The sequence below is a fragment of the Neomonachus schauinslandi genome, chromosome 14 (assembly GCF_002201575.2).
Source record: "Neomonachus schauinslandi chromosome 14, ASM220157v2, whole genome shotgun sequence".
In the NCBI taxonomy this organism is placed as follows: Eukaryota; Metazoa; Chordata; class Mammalia; order Carnivora; family Phocidae; genus Neomonachus; species Neomonachus schauinslandi.
Window position 1 is genome coordinate 59400143 of NC_058416.1, and position 12788 is coordinate 59412930.

At 46.1% G+C, this 12788-nt stretch overlaps 1 protein-coding gene across 1 annotated transcript in view; it reads left to right on the top strand.

The window, feature by feature from the left end:
• Positions 1 to 12788, top strand: part of RAB31 (RAB31, member RAS oncogene family) — a 123464-nt gene that overhangs the window by 602 nt on the left and 110074 nt on the right. The gene's annotated exons all lie outside the window — the stretch shown is intronic.

Below are 12788 nucleotides of genomic sequence, written 5' to 3' on the forward strand. Positions count from 1 at the left end.
CTTTCTCCCTCAGGCCCTACCCATAACATGAATTATCTTCACTGTTCAGGGATGGGTCTCTATATCCTTCTACAATGACATGGATCACTCGCTGTGCAATTCTGGGCAAGTACTTCAGTTGCCTTATCTATAAAATGGACATCGTAACATCTTCCCTTTTAAGGCAGAGGATTATACCAGATGATCTGCTAAGATGCATGGTACCATTTCCTGCTAACGTGTGATTCCTGGGTGACAATTAGCAAGCCTGGGAGATGAGATAGCTGGAGGAAGTCCCTTTACTTCTTTTCTTTTATCTCTAAGAATGAAGCATACTCTTTTAGTGGCTTCCTGGAGACCGTGCCTCACCCTTGTTTGCTGGGTCTTTGCAGGGGCTCTGTTGGTAGGAGACTGGCTTACCAGGAAAGAGCTCTGCCGGAACAAGAAGGTATTTCTGGGCAGCTGGAGGCTTTGATGCTTCATCCATGTAATACCACATCTGCAGCCTTCTGTTTTTTTGAGTGGCTCCAGGTTTTTTCTTGTTTAGATCAGAGGGCCAATGACTTTGTCACCCACACTGAGTAAAATTTGTTAAGTCGTGTGGTTTGGCCGGGCCTGTCCTGGGCAAGATGTGTGTGATAGGCTGTATTCTCAGTGGCTCATCCATATGAGGGCCTTGTCTGAGTGAGATAGCATTTGGGGGAGGTCAAAGCCACTTTAACCACTTGGGGTTCACTCTTGATTTGACAAAGAACCTTGTAGGTCAGTGACTACAAGAAGGAATCAAGGCCACGTCTGAAAGTCCCCTTAAAATTTTATCAGGAGTCCTGAGCTTCTTTGTTCTCTGTGTTGGGAGGGCCATCTTTTCTGGATGAAGTCTTGCGTGTGGCTAGCGTTCAGCTTCCTGTTTTTCAGCCACCACCACATCTCCCTGAAGTCTCAGTATGACTGAGACCCTACAAGCCAGGCCCTCTGTTCCTATTACTTTGTTTCCTGCCCCTTTGAGAAGGTGATCGAGAATGCCGACCTCCTAACTGAAGTCTGGCTGTCTCACTGGGGAGTGTGAGGGGCTGGTGTTTTTGTGCCTGGCTATTTGCCCTGATTGCTCCTTGGTTACACGTGAGGATACACTTCCCGTTTGAGGCACAAGGTTGTTTTAGGCACGGGCAGTGCAGACTTGTATCCCTCTTAGCTGTAGTCTGCAACCTCTACGCGGTTGGAGGTTCCTGACAGGAGGGTCATTTGCAACAGGTTGAAGCCAGAGTAAGCCAGAAGGCATGTCTTCTCTACCCGGACCTGTGCCTTTCAGGACTCTGAGGTTCGGCTTGTCTGTCTTATTTCTTTTGGTGAGTGCTCCCAAATGGAATCCACGGCAGTCCATGGCACATTCTCCGAATGCTTTGTGCTCTTAGAAAAACCAAGGACTTCAGAGCTTTGGATTTATTTAGGCTACCTGTTATAAATTCTTGGCTCTCATTATTTTCATGGGTGGACCCTCTCATGTTTTTCCTAGGCCTCTGTGAATGCCCTTTCCTGGGATAAGGCAGGCCACCTGTGGAAGCCAGCCATGCAGGACGAGGTGTTTGAAGGGGCACACACTGGGAAAGGGTCCTTATTAGACACCTGGGACCCAGGAGTCTTGTTCTTGTCAATACAGTGCCAAGAGTCCCACTTTGTAACCTAAACTAGTATTATGAAACATGTAGCTTAAAAACAACCCCCTTAAAAACAGCAGAGTATGTTAAAAAAAAAAAAAAAAACTAACAAAAACAATATCGAGGCAGCAGCTGTTCCAACCCCCGAAGGTGGGAGGCTTCCCAGTATGCATTTTTAACACACATCACCACGTGGCAAAAAGCAAGGGGAGAGAGAGAGGGGGAAGGAGAGAAGGGAGAAGAGGAGGAGTCCAAGGAGGGGCAGAGGAGGGGGAGGAGAGGAGCTTTCTTTTATTTTATTATTTCCTCTGGGTGTGTACACTTAAAAACTGCTTCCGGATGGAATCCCAAAGAGATTTGTATTTGGACTTTGGTTGTCTTGACGACAGTTTAGAGATTTCTGTCACTTCCTCAGCAGCTGAGTGGCATGGTTAAAAGACAACCAAGGGTGTCCTGCTTCTGGTAAGGAGCTTTGGGAAGCCTAGCCTTCTGGCCTTTGTTAGAATCTGGGTGGTGGTTCTTCACAGAGCAAACACCTGGGATTTGGTGTGACATCTGGGCAGTGGAGACTTCAGACGTGTGCAAGGCCTTCACAGGAAGGGGCTGTGTGATCCCCAGAGGCTCCAGGACCCAAGGGTGGGACACATTTCTGCTCACAGTAAGCAGATCAATCAGAGCTGTGGAACCTCAGATGGACTGCTTTGAGTGATGGTGAGCATCCCACCACCAGAAGTGTTCATAAGGTTATATGAATCTGTTAAGGTCATTGTGGAAGGAAGGAGTGGGTAGGATGGGGAGGATTGGGCCAGGCAATCCTCGGAATTGCTTTCCAAGTCTGAGATTCTAACATGTTCATTTTCAGTTGTTCAATTGAAAAACCAGTTTTGCATGGGTGGGGCTGGTGGGGGAGGGTGCAGACAGGCTAGAAACCTAATTTCTTTCTTTCTTTTTTTTCCTTTTAAAGATTTTATTTATTTATTTGGGAGAGAGAGAGAGCACGAGCAGGGGGGCAGGGGGGCAGAGGGAGAAGCAGACTCCCCGCTGAGCAGGGAGCCCGATGCGGGGCTCGATCCCAGGACCCTTGGATCATGACCTGAGCCATGGGCAGACGCTTAACCGACTGAGCCACCCAGGCACCCCAACTTAATTTCTTTCTTACCAAACTTGATTCCTCTATTAAATTGAACCCTTTGTGGAAAGTGTGGTTCTGGCTTGAAAATAAATATAAATGACATGGTGGGATGTCTTCCCAGGAGTGCACAACACATGGTAACACCGAGCACCCAGGCCAGGCGGGTGGAATCCCCCAGGGTCTCTTTGTTCCTCTTTTGTTCAGGGTCAGCATGGCCACACGTCTCCCTCAGCTTCCAGAGCTCCGTGCGTCTCTGGGTGTGCGTCAGAGTCCCTTGTGGAGCATTTTTAAACTTCTCATGGCCCCTCCCCATCCCTTGTCAGGCATGTGGCCCCCACCCCTTACCCTGGCCCAGTGTCACTGTTCTCGTGAGTGTGTTGTATCCTTCAGGACTGCTCCAAGGCCGTTGCCATTGGAAAATAGAAAACTTCACATTTTAAGATGCTAGGACATGAAAAGATCTTGAACTCATGAATTAGAAAAGGTCTTCAAATTTAATTGTGTCCAACAAGTGAGACTACTTTTAGTGTTTGAATGTCTATGAAAATATTACACTTTAATCTATCTTTTTTTTAAAGATTTATTTATTTATTTTAAAGAGAGAGCGTGCGCATGCATGCGAGCATGAGGGGGGGAGGGGCAGAGGGAGGGAGAGAATCTCAAGCAGTCGCCCCACTGAGCGCGGAGCGACTAGCAGGGCTCCATTCCACCACCCTGAGATCTTGACCTGGGCCGAAACCAAGAGTCAACCGCTCAACTGACTGAGCCACCCAGGTGCCCTTCATTTAACTTCGTTTTTATAATTTCTAATATGTGCTTGCAAATGAATAGGCATTCATTCACTCAACCACTCACCATTTATCCAGTGCTCCTTTCATGCCAGGAGCTGTGGGTGGCTGCAGGTAGACAGGACAACTTCGATGATCCTTGTCTTTTGAAGTCCTCTGCTGTTCCTGGGACGGGGACCCATCAGCAGTGAACTAAGTGACATCACTTGGATTCCTGTGACAGCACCTGCCACAGAGCCATGCACAGCAGAAGTAAGAGAGTAGGATGATGACAAATACTGACTGTCATCCATCTTATTAGATGTGAGGACAAGTGAGGGACAGAAAGTTTTTGCACCAGGTCTGTTTTGAGCACCTGCTGGGCTAGCTGTGCTAGAGACAGAAAACAGGGAAGGCGGGGCTCTGGTCGCTGCTGGTGGTGGAGAGATCCCTGGTTGGGCAGGAAAGACAGGTGCGTGCACAAGAACTAGCATTCCTGGCCAGGGTGATGAGGGGGAATGCTGGAGGTGTCACGTGGTATAGTGGGAGGTCTGAAGTTCAATTGAACACAGAGGGACTGGGAACGAACAATCTGGGAAAGTCTCTCCAAGTGGGAAGGATTTGAACTGTGCCTCAAAGGACACCCAGGGCTTTGACAAGAATAGAAATGTGGGTGTGGACCGAAGGCACTGGGGGAGAGCAGGTGGGGCCCCGGATCTCACAGTATTTTCTGCAGGGCTGAGGTGGCTGCAGGGTGTGGGAGACAGGGAGCACGGCCCTTCCGCTCCCAGGCTGACCACTGGCCTGTTGACCCCACAATCTCCCTAGCATGGGGTCTTTTATTTTGAACTTCTTTTTCCCTTGTTTTGTGTTGAAAAGTCTCAAACTCACAAAACATTTGAAAGAGTAGTGCAATGAATGTCTGTAGATCTCTCACCTAGATTCAGCGGGGATGACATTTTGCTAGTCTTGCTTTATCTCTCTTTCTTTAATTTGTTAAATAATACTATTTCTTTTTCCTGAACCAAGGGAAAGTCAATTGCAGACATTATGCCACTTGGGCCAAGCAATCATCAGAATTGCTTTCCAAGTCTGAGATTCTAACATGTTCATTTTCTAAATACTTAAGTATGTATCTTTTAGGAGAAAGGACATTCTCCTGCACACCTGTAATACCCCCAGAATTGAACACAGATATAATGGTATCGAGCATATAGTTCATATTTAGATTTTCCAATTGTCCCCAAATGTCCTTTATAGCTGTTTAAAAATCCACAGTAAGAGAGCGTGTACTACATTTGCTTGTTATGTCTGCCATTTAAACAGTTCCCCTCCTTTTGTCTGCCATGAATTCAGACCACTTGTCTTGCAGAAAGTCCCAAGATCTCGATTTGTCTGATTGCTACCTCATTGCTTCTTCTGGGTTATGCATTTTGGTGAGAAGACACCTTCTCAAGGTGTTGAATGGCCTTATTTTTTATGTGCTCAAATACTTTGTGGAGCTTACTACATTTTAGCAGAAAGGTGGGAAAACAGATTCTATGGCTGGTTAGAAGGTGGTCAGTGCTATATGGAAAAACAAACCTGGCCCAGAGCTGGGGGAGGGGCACAGGAGCTCTGGGAGGGGGGAAGCAGGTAGGTAGGTTGGTGGGTGAGAGTGCTCAGTCTCCTGCGGAGACCAGATGGGGCCTCTGCTTTACCCAAGAGTTGACTTTGGTTCTGCAGCTTCGGTTGCATGGTCTGACCACTGAGCTGCTGAGAGTCGCGTAGCTCCTGAGGAACCAGAGTTGTCTTTCTTGTTCCTCACTTTGTCAGCAGAAATAAGGAAAAGAAAAGGGGGATTTAACATCGGGGTCACTGAATGGGCTTCTCACTGTGGAATCTTCTGTTTCGGTGAATCTTTTTCTGATGTATTTCCTTGCTCCTACAGCTTCAGACCTGCTCTGACTTCTCTGGAGGTCATGAACTTGGCTTCTGCCTGCTCAAGATTTAGCCCAAAAGGTAGCCCCAGGCTGCTTTCAGTTCCCCCAAAGGCACCTGGGGGACCTGTGGGAGAGCAAGCAGAACCAAGGGGAAATCATTTCCCTCCTATTTTCTCTACTTCGAACAAAGTAGCAGAGAGCTGGATCCCTTTTTGTCAACAGTATTTGTTTTTCTAGAAGAAAAAGATACCTTCATTACCCAGTATCACTTCCTTTTTGCTCTCTTGGAGTCAGTATTCTAACTAGGATCTGCTGGTAGAATGCATAGTCCTAAAAGGTGCCTCTGTCAGAGACGTCCTTGAAAGGGGAGAGAGAGGGAGAGGGAGTTGGAGGAGAGAAAGGAAGACAAGAGAAGGGGAGGAGGGCTGGGGGGAAGAAAGGGAGAGAGAGAGGGAGAGAGAAAGAGTGAGGAATGAGCATGCAACACATGCGCATGTGCATGAAGAGTTTCATATAAAAGTTGCCCACTTGGGCGCCTGGGTGGCTCAGTCGGTTAAGCAACTGCCTTCGGCTCAGGTCATGATCCTGGAGTCCCGGGATCGAGTCCTGCATCAGGCTCCCTGCTCGGCGGGGAGTCTGCTTCTCCCTCTGACCCTCTCCCCTCTCATGCTCTATCTCATTCTCTCTCTCAAATAAATGAATAAAATCTTAAAAAAAAAAAAAAAAGTTGCCCACTTGACCTTTGCTGGCAAAGGGGAAGAGCAGTGTTCCTGTGTTTTTTGTTTTTTTGTTTTTTCTGGTCTAACTATTGGCCATGGCATTTACACTTATGGTGAGCTTAATTAAGAAAGTCTTTTTTTCTTTCTTTTAAGAAAAAAAAAAAGCATAGCATCAATACTCCAGACTTCATGGACTTACCTTTCATTTCAGGAGCTAAAATATTTTCTAAACTTTTTCATAATAATCTTCTGAGACTATTTTCTTTATTATAAAGTAATACATGCTCATTTTAATTAAATTTTGAATCTATGAGTGACTGACTCATAATGACTGAGTAGTGAAATGATAAATGCTGATTTTCGTTCGAGACCACAAATACGAGGGATCCGGGACAATGCCTTTAGCCTTGTTTCTTTAGAATGACATAAAATTGTACAAACTTGCCACAGTCTTGTTTCCTCTTGTTAACTGGAAATCCTGCAGGTATGAAGAAATCAGCCTACCTGCCTCCCTTAACCCCCTGGTTCCCCTTCTTGTAGCTTCTCTTCTTTCCCTGTTTTTGGTGTTACGTTTAAGATGACCGCTCTTAATTTTCTGGTCAACATCAAGTTCTCCGTCCTGCTCTATGTTTTTTTTTGTTGTCTCTGTTCTTTCCTGCCCCGCAGGGTCATTTTCTTCCATCCTTTTAATTTGTATTCTTATTCTCCCCACCTCTCATCGATGAATCATCAGACTGTCCTTCTTGAAAGAGGCATCCGGGGCTTAGCTCTTAGAGGGAATGTTTCTAGCCTGCTCTTCACTTGCTCCCCAACTGCTGAGTGGGGGAGTGTGTGCTGAGCTGAGCCTGGTGACCTTCCCCCCTCCTGCCAGTGTAGACCAGAAAACCCAGCCAGGCTTACACTTTGGAGAGTAACACAGGCAAACGAGGGTCTATATAAAGTGAATGAGGATTTAACTGAGGGCCGTGTGCCTTGAGAGAGGAGTAGAGCTACTCACTGGAGATGTGCTACGTGGCTGCTAGGCTATAGGCACATAGGACAGTTTCCCAGAGAGGGGGGGACAAGGTCCTTGAGGTTTATGGTCCAGCAGTATACTTGGTGTGATGGGGCACACATAGGAATCAACCCCAGGCGACCCTGCGGGATGTCACATGATGCTTCATTGCCCCATGTTCCTGAGGAAGGGCTGGGGAGTTTGGGAGAGGCCAGGAAGGGCATGTGGGTGCCTGCTGCTGAGCGGTGTAGGCCCAGTGCAGAGGAGGGGAATGTGGAGGGAGTGAGTGGGAGAGGCTCTGGTCACGGCACGCATTCATCGACAGGAAAAGGTTCTAAAAAGACTCATTTGTGGAAGTGGTGATCCCTGTGGGGCAGGGCCTAATTTGCACTTTAAAACAACTTACTCTTTCTCTTCCTTGGTTTATTTAATGAGCATGCATTGCTTGTGTCAATAATTTAAAACCTATAAAAATTTGCTGCAGGGCCAAGGAGATGTTTGACGGGTAGAGATCCGTTTGGTTGTTACTGGCAATGATGGATAATTTGATAATAAAATTGGAAAGTAATTTGGGTCAAACAGTGAGAGGTCCTTGAAACGTGAAGGTTATGCCTTTGGGCCATGAGGGGCCAGGTATGTCCTCAGCGGGACACACACTCGAGGGGCTTATCAGGATGCTGTGTTCTTATCTGTGCACGTCATTGTTTGGTCTCATCATGACCTCGGCAGTAGCAACAGCTCTGGCTTCCCAACCACTCTCAAAGCTAGTCTCTCTCCAAATGGGGTTTTGGACAGTTGTGGGTCTGTCATTCTGCCCCGGGGGTCTATAGCTTTCTGTGCCTGTTCTTTTTCGATGCTGTTTTTAAAAAATAAATAAGATTACATCCTGGATCTTCAGGGTGATCACCGTGTGACAAAACTGTGTCAACTTCAGTGCTCACAAAAACTGGCTCAGAGACAAGAGCCCAGGCAGAGTTAGGACAAAAATAATGCATGGGGCCACGTGAAGACCCAGTGATCCTGTGACACGTCACGGATATTTACCAGGCACTGTGCCAGGGCTTGGGCATAGGGCGGGTAACAAATCGGACCCACAGTCCTGACCTTGTGGAGCCGACATTCCAGCAGGAGTGACCAGTGCTCATAAATACCTAGTACTGGTGACACCTGTGGTGGAGAAAAAGCAGGTGGGGGCAGGGGGAGGGCTGAGGGTCGGGAGGGGGGCCCTGGAAGTGCTGCCTGGGGGGTGGCTAAGTAGGGGCTTGAGGAAGGCCTCACTGAGAAGGCCTTTGAGACACAGAGGCAATATTCCTCAGGTGGCAGAGGGGACCCAAGGCTGGAATGGGAGAGGCATGCCTGGTGAGTTTGAGCTCCAGTGGGCAGGCCAGTGTGGCCAAAGCAGAGTGACCATTGGGAAGGGAACAGTTGGAGGCTTGGGACCCGAGTCTTTTGGGTCTTGTGGGAAGGGCGATGTGGGAACTGCAGCATTTCCTGGGCATCAGGGCTGTTGGAGGTTTTGTGCAGAGCAGTAGCAATGGTCTGACCTCCCTTTTCTGCAGATGGCTCCAGCAGCTGCACAGAGGGTAGACCACCGGCAGGGGAGCTGGTGGAAGGCCAGGTCACGGTGATTTCCACCAGAGGGTAGCAGCCTAGGCTGTGAGTGGAGTCCCACTCTGGCTGTTTGAAGCTAGAAGTGAATACTTTGCTGACAGATCATGTATGGAGTAGGAGGGAACCATACCATCACATGGTGCCAGTATGCTGACCTCAGAGTGCTCTCCAGCCCTGAGCTATTTCAGTTCAGCAGAGCAACATTATCCATCACAGTAGACTGATATTCATCTGAATGTTGTTGGTTTTATAGTTTAATTTGTATTTAATTAATACATTTATCTTTATTTTCTAGTTTCAGAATAGCATTAGTAGTTTGTGTGTACTTTTATTATTTGCATTTATTTACACTATCATTAATGTCTTCATTGGGATCCATGGGATTGTTTTTCCCCTTAAAAAAGCCTATGGAGTCTTAAAAGAGCCTGAGAAACACTGCTCTAACCTTTAAGGTTGGCCCTGGGTTAATGGAGCTGTTGTCCCTCATGAAGTGTCCGATGTTGGCGGGACTGTGGGCAAGGAGGCTGCATTCCAGGAATCAGGGTCTGCTGCAATGTGGAGGTATGTTCTTAGCTATGCCATGTGCTGGCCCAGGATGCTATTCCCAGAGGCGTAGGCCTCAACCGTGCAGTGTTGCTTTTTTCTGGTGTGATGCAGCTCATGGACAGTCTTGAAAATCCTAGACCCTCCCATAGGGATACCTGGATTCTGTTGTGTATGTGGCCAAATAACGCATTAGGCTTTTTAAAGAATGTTCTTCTCATAAAAGCATTATTCATATAAGCTTGAGAATCATGAAGTCAGTCATTTAAAGATCTTCCAGAATAATTCAGTTTAAAAGGAACTAGTAATAAATATGGTCTATAGATTTTTTTTGGTCTATAGATTTTTAAAAGAAAGATCCTTATTTAAACAGACGAGTTGTATTGTTTGTAGACCTCTACTTGTAGGTTAATCTTAGTAACATAACCTAATATGTACTATTGCACAATAAAAATAGAAATATTTAAAAAATATTGTTGTTAAAATTTTGGCTGTATGATTTACTGATTTGAGTACGTTGCTGCTGTTAATGTGAATTGTGTTATTGCACATTTCCCTTCCGTCAGCCCTGCGCTTCTGACTTGTGAATTACCACAGTTGTGTCACCACTAACCAGATGTACACATCCTTGTTCTTGTTTTTGAGCAGCGTAGTTACAAACACTCTGCCTGTGTCTTCATATGTCCTTGGCTTCTTCCTTACTAGCACTATAATGGTTTATAATTGCCCTTACCCCTAATCCCAGCGGGTTCAGTAATAATTGAGAAAGATTGGTGCACAGTCCTGGCACCGAAACTAAAATGTACTCTGTTCTTCCCCAGTCAAGAAAGCACTGCAGAATGCCTTTGATTAAGAAGGATGTCGCTATATAGATGAGTTGGAAATCAGGCTAGTGCGCGAGTATCTCCGTAATCCTAATAGCTGACATGTGCTGAGTCTAACTCATGTGCCAGGCACCATCTGAGGGCTTCAGTTATCCACTGCTGTGTAACAAGCCACCCCACACTGAGTAGCTTAAAAGAACAAGGCATTATTTTTTCTCCCAGTTCTGTGGTTTGACTGGGCTCAGAGGGTAGCTCCGCCTGAGTTTCCTTGCCGATTCAGGCTGATGCTGGCTGGGGCTGGAGCCATCTGCAAGCTGCATCGCTCACATGTCTGGGGCCTCCCCTGGGGTGGCTATCTTGGGCTTCTTCGTAGCCTGGAGTCTCAGGGGAGGCAGACTTGTCACCTGGGGGCTGGCTGTTTCCAGAGTGAATGTTCCATGAGCTTCGGGCAGAAGCTTCTTGTGACCTAGCCTCCTAGAGCCCAGAATGTCATTTCTGCCATGTGTAATTGATGGAGCAAGTCACTAAGGCCCGCCCAGAAGCAGAGGGAGGAGATCTATGCTCCACCTCTTAATGGGAGGAATGCCAAGAATCTGTGGTGGTCTTTAATCTCCCCCAACTGAGTAAGTGCTTTGCATACATTATGGCATTATGGGACTTGTCAGGGTGAGTTCTGTTATTGTCCCCACCTTGCTGATGAGGAGACTGAAGCTCAGGGGTTAGGGACATGCACAAACACTCATGCTGAGAAGTGAGGCTTCGTGGATTAGAACTAGCTTGGTGTGACTCCAGGACCCGATGCACTTAACTATGTCGCCGTGCCGCAAACTGTGATCGTTATTAGTCACAGATCACTTGTTCACAGCCGGCATGCCGTAATGGTTCAATAGAATGGGATTATTAAAAAAATAAAAGGCTCTGTGTTTAAAAAGTAATAATCACTGAACCAGGTTTGAAGTACATCCATGGAAGAAAAGGAGGCAAATCCCCACAATGTCAGGGTCCTGGCCAGGTGTTTTGGGAGGTAAGATGACTGATCCTCACTCCTGGGAATGTATTACATTGTGATACACAGTGCAGTATCTGGATCCTGATGACAGTAGGGAGGTCCTAACACTTCCCCAGCTGCTCTGATGCACGATGACAATGACAAGCAAAGCAAGAGCACTTTGTATGGTCGCAGTGTGCGGCCCACGTACTGGGTACGCTTCCTGTCCCTGATGTGCAGGTGTGAGGCATGAGGCTTGGGGTGTTGGCTTTGCTCCAGGCCCACAGCCTGTGTATGAGGCGAGCGCCTGGAGCCCAGGCTTTCTGTTCCCCATTTCCCGGCTCACATGTCCAGGAAGCAGCGTTTTTGCTTTGGTCCTTTTATTCCTTTATTCTCTCATTGGATGCCTGTTAAGCAGTATGTCGGGAATGTCAGTTTGCAAATTGTGATCAGTCAGTCACAAGGCCAGCCTGCTAGATGGGTGGGGCCTGTTCGATGTTCGAAGTTTCTAGGTCTGCGGGTACAACTGTCATCACAACTCTGCTGGCCTTCTGCCAGGCAGTACAGCGGAGTGTGGACAAGCCTCTGGGCAGGGAGACTGGAGGACCTTTTCTGTCTTTGCCACTTAACTAACTCACATAACTTCTCACAGGGAATCCTGCCTAGGAAATCATAGTCAGAAAATTCTCTTACTCTTTCACCATGAACCATTTTACATCCTGATAACCTCAAAAGGCTTAGGGGAGTTTGAATAGATTGTTTCTACAAGAGGATTCCAATTTAGAAGTTTTCTTTAATCTTCTCTGCTATGGGATGTGTAAGACATAAGTGCTAAGTAATAACTTTTGATTTACTCTATATTGTAGAACTTCATTATTTTTACTAACTTGACCAAATTTATAACATACTCTTTAAATTTTTATACTGAAGTATAATATTCATATAAAAAACTGCACAGATCTTAAATGTGGTGCAAAATGGATTTTCACAAAATGAGTAGACCTATATAATCACAAACATGCAGATCCAGAAACAGTGACCAGTCCCTCTGAAGCCCATCCTGTTCCTCCTTCCTGACATTAGGCTTCAAAAAGGAAAGAAAAAAGAAAAGAAAAGCAAAAAAGAAAGAAAACTAACCTATTCTTCTGACTTCTAACACCATACTGTTACAGGGGACCCTTGAACAATGTGGGGATTAGGGGCACTGACCCCCTGCACAGTTGAAAATTCATGTATAACACAGTTGAATAATTCATGTTGACCCCTCCTGAAACTTAACTACAGAGAGCCTACTGTTGACCAGAAACCTTACCGATAATATAAAGTCGATTAACACCTATTTTATATATATTATATAATGTATTATTACAGTAATAATTAAGTTTTCTCTAACATCAGAGAAAAGAAAATATTAAGAAAATTATAAAGAAAATACATTTACAGTACTAGAGCGTATTCATTGAAGAAAATCTGTGTGAATGGACCCATGCAGTTCAAACCTGTGTTGTTCAAAGGTCACCTATATTTTTGCTTGTTTTTATTTTATTTATTTATTTATTTTTAAATTTTTTTAGAAGATTTTATTTATTTCAGAGAGAGAGCAAGTGGGGGGAAGGGGCAGAGGGAGAAGGAGAAGCAGACTCCCCACTGAGCA